General features: G+C 47.8%; 1 protein-coding gene across 1 annotated transcript in view; it reads right to left on the reverse strand.

Moving 5' to 3' along the window:
• The window catches only part of rab3ip (RAB3A interacting protein (rabin3)), a 33,954-nt gene extending 22,542 nt beyond the window's left edge, over window positions 1-11,412 (reverse strand). Inside the window, exons 1-2 of the mRNA XM_076296559.1 lie at window positions 11,132-11,412; window positions 858-1,028 (exon numbers count right to left, since the gene is read on the reverse strand). The gene's annotated coding sequence lies outside the window, so the exon portion shown is untranslated. The remainder of the gene's footprint in view (window positions 1-857; window positions 1,029-11,131) is intronic.
• Window positions 11,413-11,888: the final 476 nt, after the last annotated feature.

Raw genomic sequence — 11,888 nt, forward strand, 5'->3', positions numbered from 1 at the left:
AAAGACTGGCACGTCTCGGCGTGCCAGGTGCGGGCGTTCTGATTAAAGACTGGCACGTCTCGGCGTGCCAGGTGCGGGCGTTCTGATTAAAGACTGCCAGGTGATTCTGATTAAAGACTGGCACGTGTCGGCATGGCAGGTGCGGGCGTTCTGATTAAAGACTGGCACGTGTCGGCATGCCAGGTGCGGGCGTTCTGATTAAAGACTGGCACGTCTCGGCGTGCCAGGTGCGGGCGTTCTGATTAAAGACTGGCACGTCTCGGCGTGGCAGGTGCGGGCGTTCTGATTAAAGACTGCCAGGTGCGGGCGTTCTGATTAAAGACTGGCACGTCTCGGCACGCACACACGCACGCACGCACGCACGCACGCACGCACGCACGCGCACGCGCACACACGCACGCACGCACGCACGCACGCACGCACGCACGCACGCACGCACGCACACATGCACGCACGCACACACGCACGCACGCACACACACGTGTAATCGCTCAGATCTGGCACGTTTCAGAAGCCTCGGCATACACACCAATATGTATTCAGTGTGACATGTAATATTCTGAATGTGTGTGCTTGTACTTGTATGCATACATACACGCATGCCATAGTGCATCATATATTTTTCAACTGTGACATAATGTGTATGCTATGGCGATGCTACAATTACACGATACAATATACAATTACAAGATACCGACATAAATCTATTGTTTAGAAAACAAGTAGTTTGTTGTGGCAACAGATTGTGTCGTCTTGCTAGAATTTACTGCTAAATGGCTGCCCATCTCAGCCTCTCTGACCACGGCATTGTTGGCTGGACAGTACGCCTGCGACAGGGCTCAGCCTGACAGACCCACCATTTTAATGAATGTCTTTTGTGGAAGCGGGAGACGTAGCAGCTGGGAGATCAGCAACCGCGCCGGCGGCTGTAGCGCTGGCAGCAGTCTCCAGAGATCTGGCCCCGACTAGTCCTCGGACGCCGTCCGTCCGCACAACGCTAACGTGTGTCCGTCTGCAGTCTGGGTCTCCTGGAGAAGAGGAGAAAGAGGAAAGGGAAGAGAGAGGGATGAGAGAAGGAAGAAAAGAGAGTTGTTTTTTGGGCTCATCATTCTCTGTGATTGTGATAAAGGGCAAGACAGGCTGGATAATGTCACCTGCACGAGAGAAACAAGCGCACACGCACACGCACACGCACACGCACACACACGGTTAGTGGCTGAAGGCCAAGAGGAAAAGGCTAGAATTGGGTTCAACGCAGTAGAGCATTCCAGTCATTCAGCCATAAAAGACCACTCCTCCACACACAGGGTAAGCACCAGCTGCAAGCTTCCTACAGCTTACTCAATGTGTAACCCCTTAGTAGAAGGCTAGTGGTTCGAACCCGACTCCTCCTGACCCTGTTGAAGCGTCCTTGAACAAGATACAGAAACCCCAAACTGCTCCTGTTGAGAGAGTGTGTGTGTGTGTGTGTGTGTGTGTGTACGAATATGAGGCATTACTCTGTAAACCTCTAGGAGTAGACAAGTGCTATACGAATGCATTGTAGTCCATTTACCATCTAATTCTCCATCTCTACACTCACCAAACGTTGCTACTTCTACAACTACTTTTTGTTTTGTTTTACTTGTCTAAGAGTATTCTAATTGTCTGTCTATATGCTGACAAAGGTCTGGGCCAGACATTAGTCTGCGCTGTCAACATCAGCTGCCAACAACTAATTAAATTTCCAAAAGAGTTTTTGAAAGTGCATATTTTTGCTACTGTGCTGCAGTATGCTTTGAGCCGGGACTCAGACGTCAGACTAACTGGCAGCCTCTACAAACTGGAAATGAGGAAAAGCTTTTTCACTTCTGCAGTTTGTCTAATCCTCCAATCTCAAACACACGCACTCAACACTTCTCTGTGGTCTGTGAAAAGCTCAGCAGTTTTGTTTGTCAGTTAAGCAGCCTTGTGTTCCTCTATTTAGTATGGCAAAACAAAAACAATATCAACAACAAAAACAACCGTCATGGTCATACTGTAGACAGTGTCCTTTCCCTCAGACAGGTCTTCCACACCCAGTTCCAGGATTTCGGCCTTTTTCCTTCTCCACTCTCTCGGCAACACCTCGTAAAGACACCTTATCCTTATCATGTAATCCAAAGGTTAAACAAACCAATCATGCCATCCTTTTGAGGTTTCAACACAGACCATCAGTTTCCCAGATTAGACCCCCCCCCCCCTTTCTTAATGAGTCTTAGGTAATAATGGCCTTATATACAGTATGAGCCTGACTGGACAACCTGACTGGGCACAGCAGCTGCCAATCAAGTAGGTTCACGTGGCAACTGGAGCACCAATGCCGGATCACCGGTGGTACATCAGGCTTCAATATGCGGCAGTGTGGGCAGACCGCAGTCTCGCCACCTTGTTGCCAGGACAGCTCATTTCAAAATGGACACTGCTGACAGTGCTGCGAGGGCTTTGAAATGCCAAATACGCACTCCCATATTTACAGTCTCTCAGTGGCAGCAGTGCAGGAGAAAATGGAAGGAAAAGTACAGAGCGTAAGGGCAATACAACGCTATAAATTACTGCTGGACGCCCTGAAACACACACGCGCACACACACACACACACACACACACACACACACACACACACACACACACACACACAGAGTAAATATGTGAGCTCACACATATGGGTTTCGGCTCTTGATAAGAGAATATACACACCCTTGAAATATAGGCAAAGTCCCAGACACACACGCACACACATACATACACACACACACCTACAGGCCTGTGTGTATGTGTGCAGGACTGTGCCCTCGCCTCTGTGTTGCCATATATCCGCATGCTGGGCTTGATTAGATGAGGAGCGAGAGGGATAGACCTGCATTATGCATGAGGCTCCAGCTGGCCTGAGGTCTGTCACTGTACATCACACACCGTCACGCTTTAGCCGGCCGCATGCAAGTGAGTGTGCACACAACACGAACATACACCCCACACACACACACTCATTGGGACCTCCAGCACTGGACCAATCCTCTATTACAAGCAAGACTAGCCTATGTGTACATCTCATTAAGGTAAGGTAAGGTAAAATAAAGACTGAATTCTGCTGTTCCAAATAAACAAAATCAATCAAAATGTTGTTTTTTTCTTTTCATCAAATCAGGAGTCAAGGTGCCCTGGAAACTCTGGAGTTGTGGAGAGTTCTAATCTGCAGGAGGAGAACTCTGGCGGGCCCCACCACTGCCTCATGCTCTGGGGAAGGGTGCTGCCTGCTGCCCCTAATCCCGCCTGGATCTCAGTGGCCAGGGAGAGAGGGGGGAGGGAGAGAGAGAGAGAGAGAGAGAGAGAGAGAGAGAGAGAGAGAGAGAGAGAGAGAGAGAGAGAGAGAGAGAGAATGGGGGTGTGTGAGCAAGTATAAATGTGTGAAAAAGAAAGCAAGTGAAAGAATGACAGGGAGGGGAGAGTGGGAGGGCTTCCTAGAGTCGTAAAAAGAGATTAAGAGTTAGATGGACAGAGGCACACACACACACACATTCACACACGAAACAAACATTAACAAACCCACAGCAGGGGACGGCAAAAGTAGACTAGTGGCTAGAGGAGTGATGAAAGAGATGATGAAGCAAAACAAAGAGGGGGGGGGGGTGGAGGGACAGAGAAAGAGAGAGAAAGAGAGGCAGGGAGAGAGAAAGCTGTCAGGAAGGAGGACAGATTTGCACTCCCGCGCTGAGGCGAGATGCAGCCACCTGTCATATGAAAATGTCAGCTGTTTGCCAAAGCAGCCCAGCAGGAGAGCGACCCAAGTACTGCCAAATCATGACAGAGAAAGAAAGAGATAGTGAGAGAAACAGAGAGAGGGAGAGAGAGAGAGAGAGAGGAAGAGAGGGAGAGAAAGAAGAGGGGACCCACCAAAAATCCAGCAATAGCTGATAGTGTGTGTGTGTGTATGCATGTGTGCGCGTGTGTGTGTGTGTGCGTGTGCGCGCGTGTGTGTGTGTGCGTGTGTGCGCGTGTGTGTGTGCGTGTGTGCGTGTGTGTGACAGTGTGACAGTGAGATGGTGCACTCTAGAGATGGAAACAGATGGGTTTTTTAAGCTGCCATGTTAGCTGTCCACGCTAACTTCCACCAGATGTAGCCTCGCCATCAGGGGATCCGCTGCCTGCCCCACGGTGCTGTGTAGTGTAGTGTGCCCCTCCAAAACAAAGACAGGTAGGGAAGTCTTTGGGAATTCACTCCACTGGTCAATAAACTTGCACCACGTTCAAATATTTAATTGCTGAGTACCGAAGAGATCACATTTGCTGTTTCACAGAGCACTGCCATGTGTTTCCAGTCCAGTGCCAGTCGGACTTCCAATTGAAAATCCATCATATTACATTAAGTCGCGCCGCATCATATTTCAGTGTCATGTTAGCAGGTTGTCTAGTTGCTGCATCAGGCTCTGCCTTAGAGCCGAGAGAGAAAGGTGGGAGAGTGGGAGAGAGGGAGAGAGTGAGAGATTATGGAGAGAGAGTAAAGAAAGAGAGTAAAGAAAGAGAGGGAGAGAAGGGAAAGACATCAAAGATGACAAGAGAGGCAGATGGGGGTAGAGAAGGGAGAGAGAGAGTGAGAGAGAGATAGATAAAGAGAGGGAGATAGATAAAGAGGAAGATAGATAAAGAGAGGGAGAGTGGTATATAGCGGAGTCTGACCCAGCTCCATCTCCAGCACCTGAGCCATGCAGCAGGGTGAAACCCATCTCTCTGCTCCCCAGGGGGATGATGGGGGGGCCTGCTGCTGACTGCCGGCCGCAACACTAGCCACCGCTCCCTCCGCACCCCCACTCACACCGTCACCATGGAGACGGTGGATCCTCTTACAGCAGGGGGGGATGGGATGGGCCTGTCTGTTCCTCGAGGACCAGAAAGAGTGGCCTGGCCTCTTCTGCCACGTCACCCAGGCAAAACCACGCTACTTCAGACAACACAGAAGCTAAATGTGTGTGTGTAAGTGTGAGTTTGTGTATGTGTGTGTGTGTGTGTGAACGTGTGTGTGTGTGTGTGTGTGTGTGTGTGTGTGTGTGTGTGTGTGTGTGTGTGAGTGAGTGAATGAGTGGCTAAATGCTCTCCATGTGGAATCCCCCTTTGTGGGACTACTGTGAGTGCAAGGACTACCATGCAGTCAGCACTTGTGTGATTTGAAGTCATATTGTTCTACGGGTATTTCTGGAGAGAGAGAAAGAGGGAGACGCTGTACTGGTCACCTTCACCTCTTGGCAGAACTGGGTGAACAACACCTGATACACACACAAACATTCATCAAATATTCACACAGGCCAGTTCACTCATCCTCAGGCTACCAGGCAGGTGACCACTTTTCAGCAACACACGGGAATCCAACACTCTATCAAAAGAAAACAAAAACAATTACAAACAAGTACAGCTCAGGCCTAACCTTCAGAGCATATTCAAACCAACTCTGCTGTGTCATGGCGATTTCTATGTACACTGGCTTCCCCAAAGGTTGCAGGTCGGCCACACCACGCAGTGAGTATATATCTTTCAGGACGCCAGCCAAGGCCGTCAGCAAGGCTGCTGCAACCCGATAATGGCCTTTGTGACGCTGATCTTGTGGCGAGCGGGCAAAGTCGAGCCGAGGCGAAATTGCGGCGCTGAAAATAATTCATCAAGTGGCCTATATAAACCATCCACCACCGCTGGCAGCAACAGCAGCAGCAGCAGCAGCAGCAACGTTAAGCCTCGTGCGACGTAACGCCACAAAAGGGGGCAAGTCACACGCTGCCTATTCTTGCGCTCAATGATTCTGCCACTGATCTTTTAGAGTGTGGATTATCCCACCGCTGCCACCGCACCCAATTTGGATGCCAGCAGCGGCACAGCGCTAAGCACACTGTAGAACTCATTCACAGTTCTGCAAGCGAGAATGCCCTTCTCGAAAGCTAGACGAGTCATTGAACATCACCGGAGATTAATTAACTTTTAGTGGCTTGCATGAGTCACTGGCCACACAACACAAGTCTGGAGGAATACAGCGAGGTTCTAGGGGTTGGATTGCTAGTTGGTCTTGAGAAGGCCAATTCACATGTCCAGTTTCCAAATCCCCATGCAGCATGCTATAATAACAGTAGGTGTTTCACACAGCAGTAAATCATATTCTCACGCCTGTGAACGGCGGTGTGAGGAAAATGACAAATCTCCCAGAGCCACATCTTTCCAGCTGAACACAAAATCACTGCTGCTGCTCAAGATAAATATCACCAAAGCCTAATTTGAGCCTCGGGTCCCCAACAACCCCCACTCTCTACCTTCCCATTATGAGCCCCCAATCTTACACACACACACATACAGACACACACACTCCTACCCAGAGGAAAATCCCCACACATTTATTCCCTCCTCCACAACCTCTCCTCTGCAGCAACTCATCATCACTCATTTTCTGACACCTGCCATGATTTATAATGTCCATTCATTAACCAGAGGCTTGCTGTAATCGCTGTGGAGAAATCAATGTTTGGATGCTGAGGGGGGCAGGGTAGGGTCACCACACAGCTTCTGCTGACCCTTCAGACGGTGTTGGAGGGCAGCATACAGGAAGTGAGGTGAAGGCATTCACAACGTCATGGACATGACATGCATTGGGCTGTTACGATTGGCATACCGACGTCTTGCCTGACAAAAACTCAGTGTTTGGTGTTTTAAGCCACCAATGTCATCTTCCAGGCAGCGCTGCATGGAAGGCACTTGGGTTAGGCAAGGGTTAGGGTTAGGTGCCTTGAAGTCAATGGTCGCAGCGCTGCCTGGAAGTCGACGGTGGGGGCTTAAAACACCATCGAGCCAAAAACACGTCTGCTGTCCGTTTGAACATGCTGGGAAGATGTGGTAACTGGTAGAGCTTGCACAGTTAGGAAATCCTGAAGCAGTGGGATTGCAAATCTAGCCCCTCATGGAAAGAATTCTGTATGACGAATTGAACAATTCAAAATGGCTCAAAAATCTGAATGTAAGTGTATGATTGTGATATGTTGATGGTTTCACAGGAAGCAAAACGTTGTTTGGGGCACATTTCCATATTCAATTTTTATCTAAAGTGGAGGGACAGTAAGTGAATAAAGTCACAACCAAGTGCAACCCTCAAACTGTTTTCGCACTGCAGGTAGAAGTGGGCGTTTTTAGTCAGCCAGAACATAAAATCATGAGATAAAATGAGTAGCTGAGACGAAGGCCTTAAACTTTAAAGCGTAAGGAACAAAGCCTGGAACTTTTATTTTAGAACACAAAGGCAAAGCAAAGCAAAGCCCTCCAGATAATCTGTCATTCTGAAAGGCCTCTACACTGCACTGAAGCACCTGCACCCAAACTGAGTCAGGGCTGACTGACTGTGTATTGCAGTTTCTCGCTCTCTCCTTCCACACAGGAAAAACTCTTCTATACACCCTCACTCGCTCCCTCTATACACACACAATGTATTCCTCTTGTGTAAATGATAAGGTAGTAGTGTTTGGCTAGTAGCACTATATAGTAGGCTTGGTACCTTTTTTCCTCTCTTTGACCTCCCTTCCCATCATGCTTTGGCTCAGAGAAGCTTTTTTTCGCCCCTATGCCGCCATCGCCATGCCAACAGCTTCGTCGACCGCGAGATTCGTGCAATCTGCGGAATGCGGGCCACCCAGCCGGAGATGACGGCGCGACAGCCGTGTGCCAGTGAGCCAAGAGCGGCGGCCCGGCGACATTGGCTGGCTGACTGTCAGATGAACATCACCCCCCTCGGGATAGAGAGGCGAGGGCGCGTCGGCGCACAGCTTGTGCGCAAAGGAGCGGCACTAACAGTTACCGACCACGGCAGTAAAATTGCCCACAGTGTCTCGCTGCAGACTGGCCTAGAGATGCGATGGTGAGGTGGTGCTAGCTATGCTAATCTCACGAGCTAAGAGATAGGCAAGTTGAAATGGAAGAGGTGTCTGGCAAGAGGGAAAAATAACATAATGACTAAATGAAACAGGTTTGTGTCAGCCCACAAAAAACACTGCAGGTAAGACAAACCTTTTGGAAACAGGTTGGGAAATTGTGATTTACACTAGACTAGCCTATATGGATTCTGATTCTTTTTCTCTCTTCCAACGAGCATCTGATCAACTCCACAGTGTGAGCGAAAGGCTTCAGCAACACACCAGGCATGACAAGCTGTCTTCCACGCACATTATTGAGAAAGAACCACAAGACCAGCAATGAGAGGAAAAGAGAGAGAGAGAGAGAGAGAGAGAGAGTGAAAGAGAGAGAGAGAAATATCTGCATGCTGTTCATTCAAGCTTCTCGTCTTAATATCTGAGACCTTCTGGAGCACTGTCAACTGACATGCATCAGCTCAAACACAGTCCAGCACACACACAAAGGATGGATTGTCCCTGCCTCCCGGGCCCGGGGACCAAATCCTCATTTCCTTCTCACCCCATCTATATGTCATTTGCTTATCTGTAGCCTGTCCTGGTTCAACCATCAACCCAATCTCATCCCCTAATAACAACATTCCCCTGCCCTGGCTTTTCTGTCTCCCAAACCAAACCCTTTCAACAGTGACGCATCAAAGAGCAGTGTTATTCAGTTTAAACCAATGCATTGATGAACTAACACCACATCTATCCACTAGCCTATGTGCAAAGTGAAGTCAAGTTTATTTGTATAGCACATTTCATGTGCCTCAAAGATAGGGAGCAAAAGTACATGATAAGCATATTACATAACCAAACATATGATATGACAAAGCACAGTCTCAAGCAGACTCAAAGCAAGCCCTGCCCAGAAGTCCTTCCCTCATTTCTTTTCAAACGTCAAGTGTGTGTTCTGCTGCTGTCAAGTCAATCCATTACCGTGGAGATGGCCAAACCTGTACTGAAGGTGTGCTGCTGAGCTGAGCTGATCACTGTGTCTAACAATAGCTAGAGACTGTGTGGGCTACACCTAGAAGGTTGTGAAAGCAATAAACCACACAAAACATCCACATTATTAAGCCCCCAGACATTTAGATGAAAATGATAGCAACCTTCATTGCAGTTCTCTCACTGAGCTACTCAGGGTACTGCTACCGACAATCCATCTGATGCTACTTGTTTGACATTTGTATTAGGACAACCATACTTTTTGGATTATGTCTATGTTTTCCCTATAGTGATTTTAGCTTCTAATGCTAATATTACCAATATTTTCAGGTCCATGATATATGTATACATGAGGTGGCTAGTGTATATAAGCTTACATGCCTCTACTGTGAAAAAAAAACTTTACAGGGGTAAAAAACACAAAACTAGGAAAGAGATAGGTAAGAGAATAGTGATGCTCCTGGCGGAACATAGAAATGATGGAGGCTAACACAAATGGAGAGAGAGATGGGTATAGCAGCCAGAGAGCCATGAGAGAGATAATCCAGTTATGTTCCACTCTAATCGAGGAGAGATAGCATCCTCGTCCTCCATCATCTTCATCACTCTCTCCATCAGACCTTCTAGACCAAAGACACACCGCCACACCAACCAGAGCCCTTCTTATGTTCTTCTTCTACTCTCTCAGAATAGGGTGTGGAGGGTGCAGAGTTCAAACTATTGTGTTTGTTATTCTCCCCTCTCTACCCCCAAGCTTGTAAGTGCAAGCCCACAGCAGGTGGTGCCTGCTGTCCACCAGACAGCAGACTCAGTAAGCCAGCCCCTCGCGGATTACTGAGGCAAGACCAGGCCAGAGGGCAGGGGGGCAACTCAGGAGAGGGCAGAGGAAGCAGGCAGAGACTGAGTACTGGGGAGTCTGACCACTGGCAGTGCTGGACGACTTGGTCAGAGAGATTCTCTGTGGAGGATGCTTGATGTGTCAAACAGCCTGACCGCGCAGGCAGTGGAGAATCCAAGATGGAAACAATGGACCCAATGTCAACACGCCATCCTTGGAAAATCAGATGTCATTCAGAGAGGCATGAAATGAAATGGTTGCTTTCTGAGGAAGAGATTGACCCCAAGCTGAGTTTCAAGACACCTAAACATTGTCATTGTTCATCATCTAGTACTAGGCAGTGAGGAGATCTCTGGTATGTAGCCAGGCTTAAATTTAGCTTGTCAATCACACAGATGCCTTTTATTACATGGGCCCGTGTAACACTCATTGGGTATGAAATGTTTTCAAGACTCTCCAAATAGGAATCGATTCCGACAGCTCTACAGCTAACCTAATGTAGTGTCAAAGAATGTTACAGCTTCTCAAAGGCACAACACAACCTTTGCACATAAGAGCTCTAAGTTCCATCGACTCCAGACTTCGACCAATCCCTAAACTATGCAAGGCATAGGGGGATGGGAGAGAAGCAGACTGGACATTAGTCAAATCATAAGACAGCTTAAAGTGAGGCAGCACACTGCCAACAAAACATGACTCTTAGCCAGACATTCTAAACAACGTAAACGACAATAAAGTGTCATGTGAGCTTCTAACAAAATAAAGATGATTGCGCAAAAGCTATGGATGGCACACAACTAGCTACACCTTATAAGACCTTGATGGACATCTTTAAGCATATGGACTAGACCAGACTATCATTAAGCATATGGACTACAGAATATTACTACAACAGACATGTTAAACACACATTAGACGGTACTGATGTAAAGAGACTGACACATTATTTTCTAGTAGCGTTTGGAACATGCTAAAATGTAATGTGCCATAGGTCGTTCCTCCATCGTGGAGTATCTTTTTACAGCAGCATAGCATCCTTGAGACGTTTAGGAACGAGGGAGGGATCATGGAAAACCCTATAACAAATTAGGTTAGGATGTTGGACGCAATGTTTAGCCTCGCACATGCTGTAAATATCAGTGTAGCAACTAGCCAGCAACAATCACCTTATGTTAGCTATTAAGTGATGTATGGCAGGTGCTAGTTAGCCAAAACATTGAGTCAACATGCGGTAATCTACCTTACACATTAGGCAAGTGAGGCAGCTTTATGCTAACGTTTAGTTCGAATGTGTAAGTAAGCAGTGCAGCGTTTAATGTTACAGACATTAGCAAACGTTACCAGCCAGCAGAATGACTTAAGTTAGCTGCTAGGTTACGGACAGCTGATATCAATTTTGGTTAGTTAGCAACTCACCTTTGGACAGATCCACGGTCAGTTACATTAACGTCAGATCAGGGTGTCCCAGTCAGCAAGCTAGCCTGAAATACTCCGAAGTGCGATGAGAAAAAGTAGACATGGCGTTTCGCTTGACTGCTAGAAAATACCTGTTCTAACTGACATCAGCAGGTCGTCTTTGATCACCTAGAAGCACAGTGCGTAAGATGGTTACTGTAACTAAGGGACCGACCGAGAGATCCATCCATTTGCCCTGCCTCCTGCTGTCACACCTGCCCCTTTCTTCTCTCCTGTGGTGGCAGCCCGGATGGGTGGGGGCAAACCTCCCTAAGACGCATGCGCCCTAATTTGCTCCATACACATACATACTAAAGTGGTAACGTTTTTCAGAGTAGGCTACCTTGGTTTGGCCAGCCAGCTTGGTCTGGGTGGCTTGGGGCCATCTGCATGCAGAAATAATGGATCAAAGCCTCAATCTGAGTAGGATGTACAAAAGGACGTTTAATATCTGTACATGCAATGAATGACGACAGTGAGCAGTTGTCTAAACAGTCTCATAGTTGTCCTCGTTCAATAGGCTATCAGTAGCCTAACCTATTTCATAGCGCTCGAGCGTAATGGTCCTTAGTTCAAGGTTTGTGCAACAGCGCCACCCCAAGTTTGATCAATAGCCTACAGAGGATGTGGACTGCGCGAAAACCACTTTCTATGGAGGAACTCCTCTGTGGTTAGATTTCCCTGAGATTAGGCCTATTCTCGGTGGTTAGGAAGAAGA

Source organism: Alosa pseudoharengus, unplaced genomic scaffold, assembly GCF_046254945.1.
Source record: "Alosa pseudoharengus isolate Yale_2024_CS ecotype anadromous, Long Island Sound unplaced genomic scaffold, YU_APseudo_1.1 YU_APseudo_1.1_scf_20, whole genome shotgun sequence".
Taxonomy (NCBI): Eukaryota; Metazoa; Chordata; class Actinopteri; order Clupeiformes; family Clupeidae; genus Alosa; species Alosa pseudoharengus.